The following is a 21,619-nucleotide window of genomic DNA, read 5'->3' on the forward strand; positions in this document are numbered from 1 at the left end:
AACTCAGAAATCCGCCTGCCTCTGCCTCCCAAGTGCTGGGGTTAAAGGCATGGGCCACCACTGCCCGGTTTATTTAGGATACACTTATCTCTTGCAGAAGGACTCTTACACCTGAGGACAGTCTCTGGAATGAAGTATTTGGGTTTTAACTAAGTGACTAGATATCAGAAACACTACAGTCATTTTCAGGCTTCTTGGTAAGAGCTACTAGGGGGTTGTGACACAAATTTAATGGATTATAATTACCTTTTTTTTTTAAATAGACATTCTCACTGTGTAGTACTAGCTGGGTTAGAACTCGCTATGTAGGCCAAGTTGGCCTCAAACTCACAGAGATCCAGAGACCCATTCGTTTCTGTCTTTCTAGTGCTGAGGTAAAAGATGTATACCGTCTGCCTAGCCTCTAACGTCATCTTAAAGATGGAGCTGTAGTGAGAAAAATAGCAGAACTGCATCTATATGGTGGGACAAGCATCTCTGTGTGAAAGGTCAGCTCTATCAACGTGAAAGCACACACAGTCACGGTATAAGGACCTATTTCTTTCTATGAGCTACACTTGAGACAATGTGAGTAGGGTGTGGCACACATCTGTGATCCCAGGGCTTAGTGGGTCAAGGCAACGGGGTCCCAGGTTCTGCAGCAGGCTGGCCTACGTAGTGAGACTTCACCTTAAATAAATAATAGCTGAAAAGTTCTGAAATTTAAAATCGGAATTCCATGTCATTATCTTTTTAAGATAATCTGTGGGAAATGGCAGGCATGCTGTTACCTGAGGTAAATAACCAGAAATGCCTCGAGCTGCAGCAACAATCTATCAACTTTGAAATCCATCCATCTCCTAGAAAGTAACTCTGGGGGCTGGAGAGATGGCTTAGCTGTTAAGAGCACTGACTGCTCTTCCAGAGGTCCTGAGTTCAAATCCCAGCAACAACCACATGGCAGCTCACAACCATCTCTGATGCCCTCTTCTGGGGTGTCTGAAGACAGCTACAGCAAGTGGGGCCAGAGCAAGAGCTGGAGAGTTGGTTCAGTGGTGTCTTAGTCAGGGTTTCTATTCCCGAACAAACATCATGACCAAGAAGCAGTTGTGGAGGAAAGGGTTTATTCGACTTACACTTCCGTGTTGCTCTTCATCACTAAAGGAAGTCAGGACTGGAACTCAAGCAGGTCAGAAGGCAGGAGCTGATGCAGAGGCCATGGAGGGATGTTATTTACTGGCTTGCTTCCCCTGGCTTGCTCAGCTTGCTTTCTTATAGAACCCAAGACTACCAGCCCAGGGATGGTACCACCCACAAATTGATCACTAATTGAGAAAATGCCCCACAGCCCACAGATCTCATGGAAGAACTTCCCCAACTGAAGCTCCTTTCTCTGTGATAACTTCAGCTTGTGTCAGGTTGACACACAAAACCAGCCAGTTCAAGTGCTCTCCTGGAGGTCCTGAGTTCAAATCCCAGCAACGACACAATGGCTAACAACCATCTGTAATGAGATCGGATACCCTCTTCTGGTGTGTCTTACATATAATAAATAATTCTTTAGAAAGAAAAAAAGAAAGAAAGAAAGAAAGAAAGAAAGAAAGGAAGGAAGGAAGGAAGGAAGGAAGGAAGAGAGGAAAGGAAGAAAGAAAAAAGAAAGAGAGAGAGAGAAAAGAAGGAAGGAAGGGAGGGAGGGAGGGAGGGAGGGAGGAAGGAAGGAAGGAAGGAAGGAAGGAAGGAAGGAAGGAAGGAAGGTAACGCTTTATCAGACCCAGGAGAGGGCATGGCTGTTTAGTCGCCTTCTCTTCCTTTGGTTCTTCTCAATTGCTTTGGGATTCTTCAAGAGGATCTGCATTCCGAGAGTGTGGTTAAGAAAGCAAACTGGAAAATCAAAGCAGATGCTCCAAAGCTGTGGTGAAAACTACCGTAAAGTGAATACGGGTGGGAAGGGCCCCGAGCAGATCATGGCACCAGAGCAGAGCAGCCTGTCCAAAGAGGAAGCAGAAAGGTCGCCCCCTGCTTTGCATACCTTTTCTTTCCTCTGTATTGCACATAACTTTGATGTTACCATTTGGACGTTACCAGTTAAAAGCTGTCTGATCGCATAAACAAGACAAGCAGGCTTCCCTGGACCTTCACATGTGTCTTGGTGTATTGGAAGGACATGAAGCTGATAGATCCAGAGGCAAGCTAAGGAAAGAGAGAGGCTTGGTTGGGTCATATGCCCTGAATGGCAGAATGTGAGGATGGAGCTAGTGTCTGGCTGCTGTCTCTCCAGCTGCTTTGAGCAGGTAATAAATAAATAAATTATGTGTGTGTGTGTGTGTGTTATACCCAGAAGAGTCCAATACTTTAGGAAAAGTGGACGTTGTTTGGAGATTCTGGGAACACATGAGGACTGTTTAGCTTGCAATTTCAAGTTCAGACAACGGTTTTTCTTTGTTCTTTGGCAGCTCTATTGGGCTTTAAGAGTAAAACTGCCATTGGAAATCTCCATTTCTGAAGGGACTCACTGCACAGAAGGCATCAACAAACAAACAAATGACAAAGAGCAAGTGGAGAGCCCTCTCCCCCCCCCCCCCACACCTTACAGGAAATGTGGACCACTGTGCCCTGGAGCCTGACTGATGTGTCTTGAGAGCCTTGGACCTATAATTGTTGGAAGTATTCCTTTAGATCCTTTGTGCTTTGTTTGTTTATTTGTTTGTTTGTTTTAGATAGGCTTTTCTGTGTAGCCCTGGCTGTCCTGGAACTCACTCTGTAGCCCAGGCTGGCCTCAGCCTCCTGAGTGAGGTGTGACCCAGCTTGTTTATATCCTTTGTAAGATGGAGAGGACTCAGATTTAGCATGCAGGTGGTTTATGCCGCAGAACATTAAAAAAAAAAAAAGAATTTATTCTGAGCTAGTTTCAGTTAAGGCATAGAACCTAAGTGTTCAAAGAGTAACAGTCTCAGAATTTCCAATACAGATCAGGCAGAGAAGTATGTTCTAGTTATTTTGTGTGTAAGGTGTTACAGTTTTTATGACTCCCATTTTGATACAACTGCTTTTCATATCATGTACCTACTATGTCTAAATGCATTCGATCATTTCACAATAAGTAAAACAGATGAGCCTAAAAAGAAGAAAGGGAAGAGGCATGCACACTGGACTGGGTCATTTATCTTAAACACCTTCGGCGTTCCATTACGTCGCCACGGTAAAGGCAGAAGGAGGCTGTTCTGGAAGGTGTAGTAACACTGTGTGGGTGAGGAAGATACACGGGGAATAAAAACTCTAAGCATAAATGCATGAATGGATCTAAACCATCCTTTCTTATCTGCTAAGATCCTTGAGACATGAACACCATTGGTACTTCAATCCTCCTTAAATGCTCAGTTCATGGTGTCAAGGGCATTCAAACTGGTGGGCAACCGTCTCCAGGCCCTTCTCAACTTCCCCAACCACACTCAGGACTAATTAAATACTACCCGTTCTTCCTCCTCCCAGCCTGGCAACCACCACGCCACTTCCGCTTCTAGGAGTCTGGCCTCTGACAGACTTCATGTCAGCAAAATCAAGCAGCGTTTGCTTTTTGTCACTGGCTCATTTCCTCAGTGCCATCCCCTCTGGGTTTATCCATGCTATAGCATGAATCAGAATTGCACTTCTTTTTAGGATTAAATAAGAATCCATAGAGGTAAGTACATGAGGATTATTTTCGAAATACCCCCTTTTTCCTCTCTGGAAAATGTACATTACTCATTTCATGCCAGCTGGAGAGGGAAGAATGCTAGGAAGCTATTATTGACCCCAAAAGACCTGGTGACAGAGGATCTGACAATGCCACAGCCAAAACAATCTGGTAAATGATGTCCCTGCCTCCCTTTTGCCAGTGCTGGAAACTTGCAAAAGTTAAAACAGGTTTTTATTTGCTTGTTTTGTTTTGTTTTCCCTCCTAGGAGGCCAAACTTTCAAAACCCCACTGAGGGTTTTGGTTCACAGGCCCGAAACTGGGACCTGGCACCCCTTGAAAACAAGTTGGTTCTTCTTTCTCAGGGATGCATGAACATGTCTTCGGGGGCATCTTTGTGTAATCATTTGAACCCACTTCCCATGTTCCTTCCTGGATCTTAACTGCAAGGTTCTGGCAACTATCCACTAGGTTCTGTTCTCTGTCCCCCACTGCCCAGATTCTAGAGCATGGACAGTGAAGAATTATAGAATGGCATTGGGACCAATGAGTCAGGCAAAGGGCCCTGCTTTTGGGTATCTTATGTCAGATCTGAGGATTTAATGACATATCCAGGTGTCCTCGTAAGAGACAAGGATACAGTTCATGTTCTGAGAGGTGGCTCAACTGAGTGTGTCTGTGGGACTGTGAATCAACCTAGCTCTGGGCACTACTCAGTAATAGAATTGTATTCACCTTTGGAGGTTGAGCTCTTCTGAATGCTACGTGATTTCTCTCATTTGGGTCTCACAGTTTCTCTATAGAAGGTTCTACTGTGACCCTGACTGCATAAACGGAGGCAGGTGAGTAGTTTGTATACAAAGCACAAAGTTAACAGATGCAGGGATCCAGCCAGCTCAGGGCTGGAATCCCAAGCCTGCTCTGCAGTTCTCCCCCACTCAATCAATTCACTCAGTTCTCAACTCAGAAGCCTGGAAGCCCAGCCAGTGGTTCATCTCAGCCTTGGAAAGGCTCTGAAGGGCTGTACCCAGCCAGTTCCTCCCGCACTGTTACAGTGTTGAGCCCCTTGGTCATACACCAAAGAGACATCGCAGATCTCTCTCTTTATCACTGTATCATAGGGACAGACAGCATTTAGTAATGGTAGCCTGAAGAAAGCTCCTGGCCTTAAAATAATCACATTTTCTTTTTAAGATCCACTGATTACCACTCATAGTCTGAATACCTATTTATTGGCTTGTGCTGAACTGGGAATTGTGATGGATGAAACGAAAGAAAGAAAGAGAAAAAAAAAAAAAGAAAGACCCTAGGAAATCTACACACATGTAGTTGCTTAGTTTTTCAACAAGTCACCATTGAGTGGATGATGGTCCCTTCAGGGAATTCTCTGTGGTAACTTTGCTGTTGCTGTTGTTCTCTCTCTCTCTCTCTCTCTCTCTCTCTCTCTCTCTCTCTCTCTCTCTCTGTGTGTGTGTGTGTTCAAGAGCTTTGCAGAGGTCAGAGGTCAGTGTCGATGTCAGGTATAGTAATTTATCACCCTCCAGATTGCTATCTATCTATCTATCTATCTATCTATCTATCTATCTATCTATCTATCGACGTGGTCTTTCATTGAGCCTGGCTCTACCACTGGCCAACAAGTCCACAGAGTCTTACTATCTCTGCCTTTCTGGTGCCTGGGTTACAGGTGGTCACCATCACATGCTGACTTTTTCATACTGATGCTAGGGATCCGAACTCAGGGCCTTGTGTGAGCCTTTTACCCTTTTAGCCGTCTCTGCATTAACTTTAATGGGCAACGATGGCACATTTCCCCACAGGAACTTTATTTATCATTTTGTAGGCAAGGTCTTACTATATGGTCTAGGCTGGTCTCAAACTCCCGATCCTCCTGTCTTAACTTCCCACGTGCTTGAATTACCAGCCTGTAGCACCATGCCCATCCCAATTTATTTGAAGATTAAAACATTCCCCCATAAATCGTAGAGGTTTGATCTGTTGCTCTGTATTGTAATGCTAAATTCTGTATCCCAAGGTCTAGTTGTCTCTAGACAAGTAAATTCTCATGTAAGCCAACTTTTGTTGTGGAAGCTGTGATCCTAAATTTAAAACTATTGATTGAATAAAGATGCTTACAGACTAGTTGGGCAGAAGAGAGGTAGGCGGGGCTTTAATTCCTGCCCTTGAGGTTTGAGGCAGAGACCATGTGAGAGGAGGAGAAGAGAGAGAGGAAACAGAGAGAAGGCGCCATGGGGTAGGTAGAAAATTCCCAAATAATATTTACTACAACAATAAGTGTTCTTAAATCCTTTGTCATTAATTAGGGTAAGTAACATCAGCTAAGGTTTGGGGTCAAAGGTTTTACTGCACACAGAGATTGCCCCATTTCAACCAGTCCCCATAAGGATGAACAAGATCATTGAATATGACTTCACATCCACCATGGGAGATGTCTTAGTCAGGGTTTCACTACTGTGAACAGACACCGCGACCAAGACAGTTCTTATAAGGACAACACTTAATTGGGGCTGCCTTACAGGTTCAGAGGTTCAGCCCATAATCGTCAAGGCAGAAACATGGTCACATCCAGGCAGTCACGGTTCAAGAAGAGTTGAGAATTCTACATCTTCATCTGAAGACTCCTAGCAGAATACTCACTTCCAGGCAGCTGGATGAGGGTCTTAAAGCCCACACCCACAGTGACACCCAAGGCCACACCTACTTCAACAGGGCCACACCTTCTAATAGTGCCACTCCCTGGGTTAAGCATATACAAACCCTAACAGGAAGCATTCCTCTCAGCCTTTTTCTTATTTCTGCTCACTCTCTGCTTCATTTCAGTTGGCTTTGCCTAAGTCTCACTTTGTTAAAGTCAGAAATGACAGCCAATGAACCCACTGTGAGTCGAGCATTGTACAACCTCCTTGGAAAATGAAAGAGAGCTGGGACCTCCTCTTTATGAAACATTGTGGTGTCTGTCAGTCAAGAGAAACTGAAGGGTGCCAGTCAGCTCTGAAGGACTTGAGATGTCTTTATCTTTGGGGTTGGAAAAGACCCCTCCTCACACAGGAGGGCCAATTGTTCAAAGTGCCACCCAGCTGGAATCCCAGCCGAATCCTCTTGGAAGTCTGCTTATTCTGTAGCATTGGCTATTCGCAGATGTAGATACACCCTGATAAGAGCATTTTCCTATTGTTCCTCATCTGTTGGGTTTGAATAAGAAATATCCTCCATAGATGAGTATCTTAAAAGCTTTATTTCCGACAGGTGCTGCTGTTTTGAGAAGTTCTAGAAAATGGGGCCTATCTGGAGGGCATATGTCACTGGGGTTATCTTTTCCCTAGCCCCTTACTCATTTCTCTGCTTCCTGGCTGTCTTGGCTTCTTTTCCCAATAAAAGTAACTCAAGAGAGAAAGGACTTATTTCTGGTCACAGTTCAAGTGCACTGTCTATAGCGGGAGGGAAGTCAAGGCAGCAAGAACTTGAAGCACCTATTTCTGCCATGTCCATAATCAAGAAGCAGTGATGGGTATCGGCTACTGCTCAGTTCACTTTCTCTACTGCTGTCCAGGATCCCAGCCAGGGAATGGTGCCACCCACAGTGGGCAGGTCCTCCCATGTTAACGGATGCAGTCAAGGACATGTAGAGATGTCCTCCTCCCTTTGGGACATGAGCACTCTGCCCATCCCACCCTCTTTGCCATGGAGGATCAACAACTGAAACTGTGACCTCAAGCAAATCTTTCTCCCTTTAAGTTGTTTTCTTGGGCATTTTGTTCACTGGGGAACTAACAGATACAGCACCTGTCTGAACCTGCAAGAACTAGGGTGCTTGTGAAATATGAAGATTTTGTAACTCCACTCAAGGCTTAAGAACAGCAAATCTTGGAGGTGGGACCAGGAATCAGCACGCATCCCCAGAGCACTGTACCTTCTCTTTAACGAGCAGCCACTGAAAGGGCAGAGGGACTTAAGCCAGCTCAGATTTGGGAGAAGAGCCATTGAATGGCTTGGGAATGAGAGGCCAAACCTACTCCATCTTAGGGACCAGCCTCCATCTTAAAACAAAACAACTGAAAAAAAAATGGCCTGAGAACTTGGCCCCAAGCTGCATTCACATACCAGGAAGGACGGCATGGCTGTCCTTGGCCAGAGCTACTTCCTAGCTACTTCCTAGCCACAGTTAATCAAAGATTAGTCTGATTGTTTCAGATGTACTTTCAGACCGCTTGTGATTGTGTACTGTCTTGCTTCAGAGCACCCACCTCTGAGCTTACAATAGTCATTTAATTAGATGCTTGCCAGAATGGACACCCCCTCACTTGCTTCCAAAGTTATAAAACTTTGTCCTGATGAGAGTTTGGGGCTGCTTCACTAGACTGTCCTGTGGGCCGGAGGTGAGCTGGCCCACACTCGAGTTTGTAATAAAGAGACCCTACTGTGATCCCATTGGAAACGGCTCCTTGGTGGTCTTTTGGGGTTCACTAATGCTTCCTAGCGTAACAGGAAAGGTATGGGACAGGGTAGTATGCCTCCTAGGCATGAAGAATGATGACCAGGGAAGGGACAGGATGGAGAAGTGACCAGGAGTATTTATCTCAGGTTCTGAGAGTCTTGGACAAATGGCAGGAACTGGAAAGAAAGATAGACCCAAAAAAACAAAACCCAAACTCCACTGCCTAATTATAGATTTTCCTGATGTCCCACTGGCTCTTGCTACTCATACTTTATGAAAACCAGGTTCCCTCTTCACATTCTTCATTACCCTCTTCCATCTTCACACCCCCCCCCCTGCCCCAACACCTATTACCCAACCTACATTTCATCCAAGTGTAGCCTGGATCCAAATGGAAAGTTTGTTAGAAGAAAAAGAAGAGGATGTGCAGTGGCAAGGGAAACTGCTGGTTGCCGTGGGAACTGTGCTGCTGCAGGGTCTGAATGGCTTTCTGTTTGCTGACGTCCATTCTTCAGGGCAGGCCTTGGCATCCGCAGGGACTGGGCACCATATCCTCTGTGTCTCCCATTTCCGGCATCCGGCCTGGTGGCATGCACCCCAACAGGTCTCCTGGTAGCAGGCAGGGCGTGCAGGATTGAATGTTTCCTCCTGACCTCTTGTCCCATTGCTGCTGCCCTGCCCAGCTGGGAAACGAAGGGAAGCAGAGGGTGTTTCCCAGCTGTTTGAAGAGAGAGTTCTTGTTTTCCACTTGCATTTCATCCTTGCTTCCCCTGTCATCCAAACATGAGCCATTGGCCGTCTGCCTGTCTCCTGCTGGCCAGCGGTCCTCGCTGTTCTCAAGGCTTGAATTTCTATTTATACTGTAAGAACTGAAGAATTTGTTTTCATTCAGCTCGGTACCCTGGGTGAGCTGCTGTCTATAATACATCCTCTTCAATTTTGCTGCAGGAGCTGATTAGAATGGTTGAAATGACCATGTCTGAATGATCCCAGGCCACATTAGACAGGGTTGACCTAAATAGACAAGGTTTATTAGATTAGGTTGGGGATGGCCAAGGCCTCCTGGTGGCTTTACCACACTGGATATGGACGATGTGTGGCCACACTGCAGGTTATCATTTCACACGCCACTTCCCACAATTGCCAAGTGACCTTACACCCCTCCACCGTCACACAGGATTTTGCTTTGTTCTTTGATTTTTTTTTCCCTGCTTGTCACACTTTTTACTTTGTCTCACTGAGGCCTGAATGACCTGGCCTGGCTTGTGAGGTTTCAGGGAGAAGTAAAGATTCTAACAGGGACTTTTCAGTGATGTTTTGTGTTAAGAATATACTGTTCTGGTCAGGTGGGGCTAAAGAAGTGGTTGTGATGAACAAGGGACCGAAACCACTGAAGTGAAACCTTTGCTTTGCTGTGACAAAGGATACAGTCAACTGGGGCCGAAGAAGCAGCTCTGATTAAAGGGCAGCATCATTAGGGAGAAAACCTTCCAGTGTTTCCTTGGGGATCAGTATATAGATGTTGTGGCCCAGAGGAATCCAGGGCTTTGCCTTGAGCTTGGAGCTGAACTTATTAATGTGTACAAGGCTTTCAGTTAGTACTTGTTTTGAAAACATGAAGGGATCACAGAAAACAGCTGAGGACTGGCACCATGGAGAAGCCAGGAAAGGCTATTGGGGAAGGTGCAGCCTCAGTTGCAGTAGAGGTCCCAGGGAAGAAGGGATGGTAGAGAGAAGACTTGGCATCCTGTGGCATGGTTAGAGTCCCTGGAGAGTACCTAGGAAAGGCTTTTGGTGAAGGTGCAGCCCAGTTGCAGAGAGCTCAGAGTTTTGAAGATGCCAGTACCATGGGATTAGCATCAAGGGGGACAGCAGATGTGAAGTGGAGCCATTGACCCTATGAGATGCACTATGTGTGCTGTGAAGAGCAGAGACAAAGAAGTGAAACTGCCTAGGTCCTCTGGAACCCAGAAGACTATGAGTGCCAGACGTCTGAGACTGCACTTCCCCACTGTTGGGCTTTGGTTTAGCTTTGTTTTGATTCTAACTATGCCTGTGTTCTTCCTTCTTGATATCAGAAAATATAGCATATTTCCTACTTATAGAAGATGACAGTTAACAGAGTTTGGAATTTTAGAGAGACCTTGAATGTTGAAAGAGACTCTGGATGTTCTAAAGAGACTAAACGTTTTAAGTGTTTGAATTTTTAACGGCTGTGGGAGTCTTAGAAGTTGGAATGTTTTATATAGTGATAGTGATATTTATATGAGATCTTGGAGATACACAAGAAAGGCAAGTTTGTGGTTGAATAGTTATGTGTTTGTGTGTCAGGTTGACACAAGTCAATTGTGTTAGTTAGTCTTATGTCTGTTTGACCCAAGCTAAAGTAAAAGGGACTATCAATTAATCAAATGCCTTGATAAGATTTGTCTATAGTCAAGTCTGTAGTACATTTTCCTGATTAATGCTTAACGTGGGTGGGCCAAGCTCACAGGAGGCAATGCCTTCTCTGGACATGTGGTCCTGGCTAGCACAAGAAAGCTGGCTGAGCACAGGGAGAAAACTAATACAACATTTCTTCATGGCTTCTGTTTCAGTTCCTGCCCTGACTTCCCAAAGTAGACTGTGAACCAGGGTGAGTAAGCCAAATAAATCCTTTCTTTCCAAGGTAGCTTCTGGTTATAGTGATTTATCACAGCAACTGAGACCTTAAAACAATCCTAAGAGAAATAAAATGAGAAAATTCACAAATGTGTTGAAATTAAGTAACAGAATCCCCAAAAAACCAATAGATCAAAGAAGAATTCTAAACATAAATTAGGAAATATTTAGATAGTAATGAGCATGAAAATATAATATACAAAGCTTATGGAATATAGTAAAAAAAAAAACAGCACCAAGAGGGAAATGTATAGTGTAATTCATATATGTGAATAAACAAGAAGGGTTGGCATGGGTACACACATATAATCTCAGCACTCTAGAAGATGAAGTAGAGCAACCAGAAATTCAACACCAGCCTTGGGTACATAAGCTATGTACAAACAAACAAGCAAACAAACAAACAAGCAAACAAACAGGGCTCAGTGAGATGGCTCAGTGGATAAAGGTACTTGCCACTCACCAGACCTGACCAGCTGAGTTCTATCCCTGAAACCCACATGGTGGAAGGAAGGAACCAACTCCCATAAGTTGTCCTCTGACCTCCACGTGCTCACTAGGATATGCGCACAATAAATATATGCAACAGATTAAAACAAGCAAACAACATAAAATGTTATGCCAAGTGAAATGAGCCAGTCACAAAAAGATAAATAGCACTCGACTCCATTTATATGTGCAGTTTAAATAGTCACAGGCACTGAAAGTAAGGTGATGGTGGCCACGGGTAGGCTGGGGAATTGGGGATTACCATTTTGTCTGATTTATAAGATAAAAGGACTGTGGAAATGATCATAGCACAACATTACGAATGTGTTTAACAACATAAAATTCTATACTAAAATAGTTTCACAAAACTTGTGTCTTAGTTAGGGTTTTACTCTTGTGAACAGACACCATGACCAAGGCAACTATTATAAGGACAACATTTAGTTGGGCCAGCCTACAGGTTCAGAGGTTCAGTCCATTACCATCAAGACAAGAGCATGGCAGCCTCCAGGCAGGCATGGTGCAAGAGTTCTACATCTTCATCTGAAGGCTGCTAGCAGAATACTGACTTCCAGGCAGCTAGGATGAGCGTCTGAAAGCCCATACCCACGGTAACACACCTACTTCAACAAGGCCCCGCCTTCTAAAACTGCTGAGCATATACAAACCATTACAACTTGTAAATTATTTTATAATAAAAATGATTTTTACAGGGCATTTAAAATAATAATAATTGCCGGGCGTGGTGGCGCACGCCTTTAATCCCAGCACTCGGGAGGCAGAGGCAGGCGGATTTCTGAGTTCGAGGCCAGCCTGGTCTACAAAGTGAGTTCCAGGACAGCCAGGGCTATACAGAGAAACCCTGTCTCAAAAAACCAAAAAAAAAAAAAATAATAATAATAATTATAATAATAAAATAATTTTCAAGAGCTCTTGATATTTTGGGGAAGACACATTTAGGTTTTGACAATGGACTCATTGCTTGACTAATAGTATAGTTTGCCAATTTAAAGTAGTTGTTCTTATTGCAATATAGTACCCCAGACTATGTCCTGGGGAAAGCCACTGGAATATGTGTGTTAGAATATGAATAAAACATCATTTGGTTAATAGAAATCCATGGCTTTGCTTCTGTAGATGTATCATGATAAGGCGGGGTGTATTGTAAAAAACAAAACAAAACAGAGTGGGTAAGGGCCCTGCTTGTTCTTCCAGAGGACCAGGGTTCAATTCCCAGCACCTATGGGATGGCTCATACTGTCTGTAACTCCATTTCCAGGGGATCTGAAACCTTTTTCCAGCCTCCATGGACACTGCACACTAGATAGGAACATACATGGTGCATAGACATACACAAAGGCAAAATACTCATTCATAAAATAAAAGGCATCTTAAAAAAAAATCTGGGTGAAAGGTTAATGACTAAAAGCAGTCAGGACTGGCTCCAGAATAGAATGCTCCATGGAACAAATGTGACAAAATTGCTAATGCATTAAGGAAATATCAGAATTTTACAACTCACCAAGAGATCATCTACCAACGAGATTAGGGGAAGAGCCCTTGCTCCACTCAAAGACTTGGTCACATTTTCCAAATTATTTGAAAGAGAGAAATTAATAAATGTTATCTTTATTTTGCCCAAAGGTACCTTACAGGAACTGGAAGGGTGGGCTTGGACAATGGGCTGACAGATGAGAACATGCCTTTGATGAAATGAAATCCTAGGTGATTAGAGTCCTGGAAAGATTTTCTGAACTCACGCCTGAGCTAGGCTTCCCTTCAGTTATCCACACATCCTGAGAGGACAGCAGAAATCCAGTTGACCAACAACACTCAGTACAGAGTTCAGGAGGACAGCCCGGAAGGATGGGACACAGGGGAGGTCTTCAAAAGAGGCTGGAAAAGTCATCACCAGGTAAGAACAAAGAGAGATAAAACTGACAAACAGCACTTACTCACACCTAGTTAAAGATCAAATCTGAACTTTGAATAGGTTGTGGGTTAGACTTTTAAAGCTGGCCAAGAACATCTTTGGAGGTGGGGCTGGGTCCAATTTCCATTCTGCCTTGCTACTATCTTGACTGGGTTGTCCCAACCCTGGGTTTTAGTGCAGCCTACTCTCCTCTGCTGTGACATCTCCATAGGTATTCTATGTTGTTATTCACCCCTTCCCCAAAATCTTTACCAGACATCTTCTGTGCCCTTCCCCCAGCATTGAGTAGACCGAATAGACCTTAAATGCTCCAGGTGGAGTCTTCCTCCTTGCCCCACCTGCAATTTCCTACAGGAGTTAACTGCCCACTGAGCTTGCTTTGCAACATAATCCACCTGAAACAAAGGATGGGTCTGTGGGTTCTCCCTATATAAACACAATGCTAAATTAAATATTAAACTTTGAGCCTTGATCAGAAACTTTTCTCTTGGCTTCATCCTTCTCTCTCACCCTGTTCCTTTTCCATTTCCACCCCCCTTTTCAGGTATACCCAGTTCGTCCTGGGCTGCTGGACGGCTACAGTCCTCAACCTTCCTAATGCTGTGAGTTGTTAATAAAGTCCCTCATGCTGTGGTGACCCCCTAACCATGAAATTATTTTTGTGGCTACTTCATAACTGTAATTGTGCTACTGTTATGAATTGCAATATAGACATCTGATATACAGGATATCTGATATATGACCCCTAAAGAGGCTGGGGCCAGAGGTTAAGAACTCATTTCTTCTTGTCTTTCAATCAATGTTACCCAAGCTAGCATTAGCCAAGCATGTACATGGAACTGGGTGACAGGGAAGCCTTCCTGAATCACCTCTCCTCTTTCTCTGTGGACTCCTGTAGACTCCATAGCAGATGTCTATAAACTTTTGCTGCAATAACCAGATATTATATGTTTTAAACTTGTGGAGTGTGTGTGTGTGTGTGTGTGTGTGTGTGTGTGTGAGAGAGAGAGAGGGGGGGGGAGGTTGGGGGTCTCGAATAATTTGGAGCATAAATGTTCAGAATTGAGAATTCTTCTTGGTAGGTTTTTCCTTTGATGAGTATGAAGTATCCTTTGTTATCTTTTTTGATAACTTTTGGTTGAAAGTCGATTTTATTTGATATTAGAATGGCTACTCTAGCTTGTTTCTTGGGACCATTTGCTTGGAAAATTGTTTTCCAGCCCTTTACTCTGAGATAGTGTCTGTCTTTGACACTGAGGTACACTTTGTGTATGCAGCAAAATGCTGGGTCCTGTTTACATATCCATCCAGTCCTTGGGGAATTGAGTCCATTGATGTTAAGAGATATTAAGGAATAGTGATTGTTGCTTCCTGTTATTTTTGTTGTTAGAGGTGGAATTATGTTTTTGTGGCTCTCTCCTTTTAGGTTTGGTTTGTTGAAAGAAGATTCCTTTCTTGCTTTTTCTAGGGTGTAGTTTCCCTCCTTGTGTTGAAGTTTTCCATTATCCTTTGGAGGGCTGGATTTGTGGAAACATACTGTGTAAATGTGGTTTTGTCTTAGAATATCTTGTCTTTTCCATCTATGGTAATTGAGAGTTTTGCTGGGTATAGTAGCCCAGGCTGGCATTTGTGTTCTCTTAGGGTCTGTAATGACATCTGCCCAGGATCTTCTAACTTTCAAAGTCTCTGGTGAGAAGTCTAGTGTAATTCTGATAGGTCTGCCTTTATAGGTTACTTGACCTTTTTCCCTTACTGCTTTTAGTATTCTTTCTTTGTTTAGTGCATTTGGTGTTTTGATTATTATGCAACAGGAGTAATTTCTTTTCTGGTCCAGTCTATTTGGAGTTCTGTAGACTTCTTGTATGTTCATGAGCATCTCTTTCTTTAGGTTAGGGAAGTTTTCTTCTATAATTTTGTTGAAAGTATTTACTGGCCCTTTAAGTTGGGAATCTTCACTCTCTTCTATACCTATTATTGGTCTTCTCATTGTGTCCTGGATTTCCTGGATGTTTTGGGTTAGGAGATTTTTGCATTTTGCATTTTCTTAGACTGTTGTGTCACTGTTTTCTATGGTATCTTCTGCACCTGAGATTCTCTCTTCTATTTCTTGTATTCTGTTGGTGATGCTTATGTTTATAACTCTGATCTCTTTCCTAGGTTTTCTATCTCCAGGGTTGTCTCCCTTTGTGATTTCTTTATTGATTCTATTTCCATTTTTAGATTCTGTGTGGGTTTGTCCAATTCCTTCACCTGTTTAGTTGTACTTTCCTGTAATTCTTTAAGGGATTTTTGTATTTCTTCTTTAAGGGCTTCTACCTGTTTACCTGTGTTCTCCTGTATTTCTTTAAGGGAGTTATTTATGTCCTTCTTAAGGAGATGTGACTTTAAGTAAGAGTCTGGTGTGTTGGGATATCCAGGGCTCTCTGTGGTAGGAGGACTGGGTTCTGATGATGCCAAGTAGCCTTGCTTTCTGTTGCTTATGTTCTTGCACTTGCCTCTTGANATCTGGTTATCTCTGATGTTAGCTGGTCTTGCTGTCTCTGACTGTGGCTTGTCCCTCCTGCAAGCCTGTATGTCAGTGCTCCTGGGAGATAAGTTCTTTCTGGGAGGAATTTGGGTATGGAGGGCTGTGGGACAGGGTTGATTCCAGGGTACAGACAGAAACTGGAAGGGTTCTGTCCCTGGATGTTCCTTGTTTCCTGTGTCCTGATGACAATTGGCTGGTCCCTCTTGGGCCAGGAATTTGAGCAGAAGTGGTGGTCTTACCTGTGCCCACCGGTGTGCCAGCATTCCTTGGGAGACAGCTCTCTCCTGGAGATATTTGGGTATGGAGTGCTGTGGCACAGGCACAGGATCAGCTCCAGGCACAGACAGAAACCTTAATCCTCTTTTGAAACAGCCTCTCAGGCACACCTGGCTGTGTGCTTTACTAATTTCCATCTCCATCCCGTCCAGTTGACAATCTAGATTAATCATTATATGAGGTGACTCAGTAGAGATGGAGGAAGTGCCCTTCTGGCTCACAGAATGTCTTTGTCATGGGCCAGAGGTCCTATGAGGACACTCAATGTATTGGAACAATGAGACTTTCCATGGCAGTGTGAGGTTGGGGCTCTTTAGGGTTTGCCCAGGACTTCTGTGAATTCCTTTCTGAGACATGAATTTATTCAACTGCAGGAGTGATGTTTCTCATAAAGCCCTTCAACACTCAACTCTGGGAGCATCTTCACAGAGACCTCCTTCTCCCTTCCACCCCAGGTACTCATCACAGATGTGTCTACACCTCCCTCTTTTTATCACCATTGTCTCCAAAACCCAGGCCCACAGACCCTTCCTCGTTGAGGTTCCTTTTGAAATTGTTTTGAAGAGGGAAAATCTTTGAAAGCTGTGGAGACTTACACAGAATCAGAAGGAAGTTGTACCCTAACAACAACAACAACAGTAATCACAATCTTCAACACAATCTCTGGCTTCTTGAGCCCCTCACTGAAGCCACAGCACCATGACCTAGGCTTCACTGCCCATCCCAGCCGCCTGCAGACAAGCACACATGTGCTCAGTCTTATTTCTTTGCAGCATCTCCCCCAAGGCTCTCTACAGCCAACTTTACATCTCCCAAACTTCCCCTAGCAACTAGAGAATTTCTAGAAGGAAGTAGAAGTGAAAAGGGAATGAGATCAAATATAAAGATTTCCCCAGGTCTGAGATGTCATAGGTGTCCAGCAAAATTACTTTGGGGTTGATATAACTTATTTTTAAATGCTTTAAGACACTGTTACTATAAATAATGTCCCCCACCCATTTGGTAATGTTTATTCTCCTGATCTTTTATATTAAACACTTGAGAAGTGATTCTTTAAGTGCTAGCGAGAAAAAGGCAAATCAGACACCATCTTGGCATAAGGATTTTATAGTAAAAAAACAAAAACCAAAAAACCAAAAAACCTTCCAACATTTATTCATGCTTGCCTGGGTGACCTATTATGTGTTAATTTAGGGTCTTATTGTTGTTTGTTTGTTTTGTTTATATAGTATATAGGTCTAGGAGGAGATGAGATTTTTGGTATAAGAAGGGATGCAGGAGAGGTAATAGCATTCATTAGCGGAGGGGACAGAGGAAGGAAGGAAGGAAGGGAGTGGGGCAGGGAGCTGTTCCAGGCCTGAGGGCTGGGGGCACAGGGAAGAGTGTGCTGTGGCTTCATTCCAGATGCTGGACCATTGGCTGCCTCCCTACCCACCATACTGTTATAACCCCATGTTCAAAACTCCCTGGCTTGGCTTCTGAGTTTCCAGATAGGCTTGACCCAATAGAAATTTCAAAGAGCAGAATATTCCACCCTGGTCCCCTGCTCTGCACCCACAGGTCTTGGCAAGAGCTAAGGCAGGGTCTCAGTATTTCCCACAGATGCAGAGAAGCTTGGGAAGCAGGGTCCAGGCATTGATGAGCATGTCTGAACTCAGTCTCCAGCCTATAATTATTGTATAAGCCTAAGTCACACGACCTTGGAGTCTCAGTTGTTCTCAGCCCGATGAAGACAGAGGACCTAGGTTACTGTGTTATTATCAGAATTAGATACATTATTGTCATATAGCATTATTCATCATTCATGCTGAGCAGGGGGTAGCTGGCATGAACCCCGAGGACCCAGCAAAACATGCCCTTTAATTACTCAAGCATTTACCCAAACCCAAATATCAAAAAAAGAAAATGTTGCTCATTACCACTAATACATCGCTACAAACTCATCAGAGTAACCAGTACCAAGTCACCTTGAGCATAGGGGGCCTTAGAAGATGGAGAAACAGCGTCTCTGGTTTTGTATGCCAGCTGCAACTGTGAGATGATGAATTTGGGTTGCTTGGTAGGCACCAGTGGAGATCTCAGCACATCCCAGGATCGAGTTCTGGAGGGTATGTATGAAAAGGGGAGACTGTTAGCAAAAGCCACATTCATCCCTGGGATGAAGAGTTAATTTTTAGTAACCGACATACTACAGGGGAGAAATGGTTCTTTGTTCTGCTTTGTTTTATTGTTCTGACTATACTGTACTGAGTCGAAATTTTAAACCCACAAGTGCTCTTAACTCTAATGCTCTGACTACTAATTACTATTGTAGCAAATACTCAGAGAGCCAAGTGCCAGGCACTGACCTAAGTGTTCCCATTTGACTCATTCAGTCATCAAAACAATGCTGAGAGCTGTGACATTCCTAGCTGTATTTCACAAACAAGGAACCAGGACATGCAGAAGCTGAAAAACCAGCCTTTAGGCAAACAGCTAACTAAGGAAAAGAGCTGGCTCTCAAACAGAGGCATTGGCTCCTGTGGACAACCCGCCCTTATTAGACATCACTCCTCCCGTCCACTTGAACTTAGAACACAGAGTCAAATTTTCCTGTCTTCATGGAAAGAGTATGAAGTTTTCTTTTTCTCATTAAACAACTTATTTGCAGGGGCCAGATGACTCGGTGGTTAAGAGCACTGACTGCTCTTCCAGAAGACCCACGTTCATTTTCCAGCAACCACATGGCAGCTCACATGGCTGTAATTCAAGTTCCAGGGGATCCAAGAGGATCCAGGGAACCCTCTTCTGGCCCAACATGAATGAGGTACACAGACATACATATAGGCAAAACAGTCATATACATTATAAATAAACTTTAAAAAATTATGGAATGTTTTGTCCTAGTTTTATTTCAAGGTTTCTATTCCTGGGCAAAACATCATGACCAAGAAGCAAGTTGGCGAGGAAGGGGTTTATTCAGCTTACACTTCCATACTGCTGTTCATCACCAAGGAAGTCAGGACTGGAACTCAAGCAGGTCAGGAAGCAGGAGCTGATGCAGAAGCCATGGAGGGATGTTCCTTACTGGCTTGCTTCCCCTGGCTTGCTCAGTCTGCTTTCTTATAGAACCCAAGACTACCAACCCAGAGATGGTCCCACCCACAAGGGGCCTTTCGCCCTTGATCACTAATTGAAAAAATGCCCTACAGCTGGATCTCATGGAGGCACTTCCCCAACTAAAACTCCTTTCTCTGTAATAACTCCCGCCTGTGTCAAATTGACATACAAAACCGGCCAGTACAGGTTAGATCAAACAATGTAGAGATCTATGACTGACAGCTTGCTAAGTACCACAGAGCTGAAACAACTGCGCTCTTGGTTCGTGAGCTCGGCTTTGTCTGGCAAAGTCTAAGTAGAAAGTTATACAAAGGCCATTGGTCAAAGCAGCAGAAAATTAAAAGATGAGACAATGGCTCATTGGAGGGCCAGGAGAAGGGCACTCTGAAGGCAGGGATGTATGAAAGAGACAAGTTAGGGGGTGTTCTGGCATCCCACGAACTGCTTGATCGAGCTCATGGTTCCTCTGCATTCCACCGTCAGGTCAGCCCCACGCCGGCTGGTGAGAACATAGCCATTCCCTCCACCTCAGCAGCTTAGTCTCACACTCAACTTGCAGAAATCCCGTCAGATCGCCTCACGTGTGTTTCACACAGAAGTGTTTCTTCCCTGGTTCTTCTCAGAGCTGTCATTATATCTGCAGCCCTGTAGTCCGTGACTTCTTAGAATCTAGACAACTCAGCTTAGAAGAATGGGGGCACTAGAACACATGTTTTTGAGTGTGGTACCTAAGGTACTAACACGTAAATATCTACACGCAAGAGGGGTTGGGAAACCCAATGGTCAGCAGCAGTAAAAGTTAAAGGGGACACAGACCCAGCTCTTCTGCTCCCAAGTTCAGAATCTGCCCCAAACTCTGTATTTTCTCCAAAGTTATCACAAAGGATTATGAAGAATTATGCCAATACTTGCCCTGGGCTATCTGGGCAAGGTAGGTTAATTGCAAAAAGTTAAACCAGGCTTGTCCAACCAGTTGCCCTCAGGCTGCATGTGTCTCAATGTAGCTGTGACTGTGGCCTGTCACATTCATAGACTACAATGTCATGTCACACTGACAGAAGAGTTGGACACCCCTGATTAGTCCAAACTCAAAATAAGTGTTGGAATCCCAGGCAGCTATATCATGGTAGATGCCTGTGTCTGCTGCTCAGCCAGACAGACGTCCACTGCATAGCTGCTGCATCCCAAAGTCATCAACGGCTTGGCAGAACAGCCAGCATAAAAGTCTAAGCACTTTTCCTATCCTTCTTTCTGTCTCTCCCTCCTGAATTCTCAGGAGGAGACCCGTAGCACCCAGTGAGCTCTGTCCAGGTGTAGACATTGGCTACAATTCTATTACAGGACCCACATCCTGAAGAGCCAGCCGCTAAGAACACAGAAGGAGCACTCTCTGCCCAAAAGAAAAGTTGTTGCTTGCTGAGCTCTGCACTGCCACAGAACCTCAGGAGAGGCCTGTTAGCTAGCTCATGGGCCTGAGTTTTTCATTCACTGAACATGGCTGCTGTGACGTCATTTCCAAGTCCCCTTAGGATGACAATCGTGATTTCTTTTTTCCTTTGTTAACACAAGATATGACGTATGGGTCTTGGGACCCTTTTTGGCAGGAAGATTTAATGCTGGGGAAGATGGAAGAGATGCTGATCTAGGATGAGGATGCACCATCAGCAGCAAAAGGTAAAGAAAGATGATCTAGTTGGGTACAAGAAGCAAGTCTTCCCAGCTGCACTCACAACCCTTCAGAGGCCATCCTCACAGTCTATATTCCTAAGTCACCTCGCTTCCGTTCTTCTGGAACATTTGATGTCGACAAAGTGACTCCATTTCCCTCTGGGGGTAAACATACCCGTGGCTTTAATTATTAACATTTCAATGTTGTTATTGAAAACGTTTATTTTAATACTAATGTAATAAGATGGAAAATTTTCACGAGGGTGTCCTGCAGCCAACTTCTTATCTGTTGCTGCCAAGAAAAAGAAAGGAAAGAACAAAGCTGAAGAAGGCTGGGACGATGAAGACGATGAAGCCAGCTGATAGAAGCCAGCTAGGCAGCGTGTGGCAGGGACCCCAAGGGCGGGTGGCAGCCGCAGGAATGTTGTTGCTGCGGGCCAAGAGTGCCCGAGAGAATTCTAGCTCCCAGGTCGTCCTTAGTTATGGCTTCTCCTGAATGAGTACTTCTTCCGAGAAGCTATCTGTATGAGCAGGTACCTAGTCCAGGTACCATCCCTTCTAGTAAACAGCTTTGTGTTTCCATAGTGGAAATGGCTTCTAGCTACACCATACTTTCAACTCATCTCCTTAGTGACTTTAGGACCTCTACTCCTGAAGAGGAATGTTTCAGTACCTTCAAGGCCACCGAAGCTCTGGGTCCCGCTTCCCGTTTCCCTAGTTAGGTATCAGCTTTTCCACTCCTTAAAAGTTTGTTCAAAAGGATAGAGCACCTCTGGCCCTGGGTGGAGACATTATACTTTGATGTGCTCCAAAGATTAGAGCATTTCAGACTAGAGTTTCCTTCCTTCAGGGTTAATC

The 21,619-nt window shown here is 44.2% G+C and overlaps 1 long non-coding RNA gene across 1 annotated transcript in view; it reads right to left on the bottom strand.

The window, feature by feature from the left end:
• LOC110290999 overlaps positions 1-21,564 on the bottom strand; it is a 78,190-nt gene extending 56,626 nt beyond the window's left edge. Inside the window, exons 1-2 of the long non-coding RNA XR_002377524.1 lie at positions 21,435-21,564; positions 17,962-18,095 (exon numbers count right to left, since the gene is read on the bottom strand). This is a non-coding gene — a long non-coding RNA (uncharacterized LOC110290999). The remainder of the gene's footprint in view (positions 1-17,961; positions 18,096-21,434) is intronic.
• Positions 21,565-21,619: the final 55 nt, after the last annotated feature.

Source organism: Mus caroli, chromosome 1 (assembly GCF_900094665.2).
Source record: "Mus caroli chromosome 1, CAROLI_EIJ_v1.1, whole genome shotgun sequence".
Classification (NCBI taxonomy): Eukaryota; Metazoa; Chordata; class Mammalia; order Rodentia; family Muridae; genus Mus; species Mus caroli.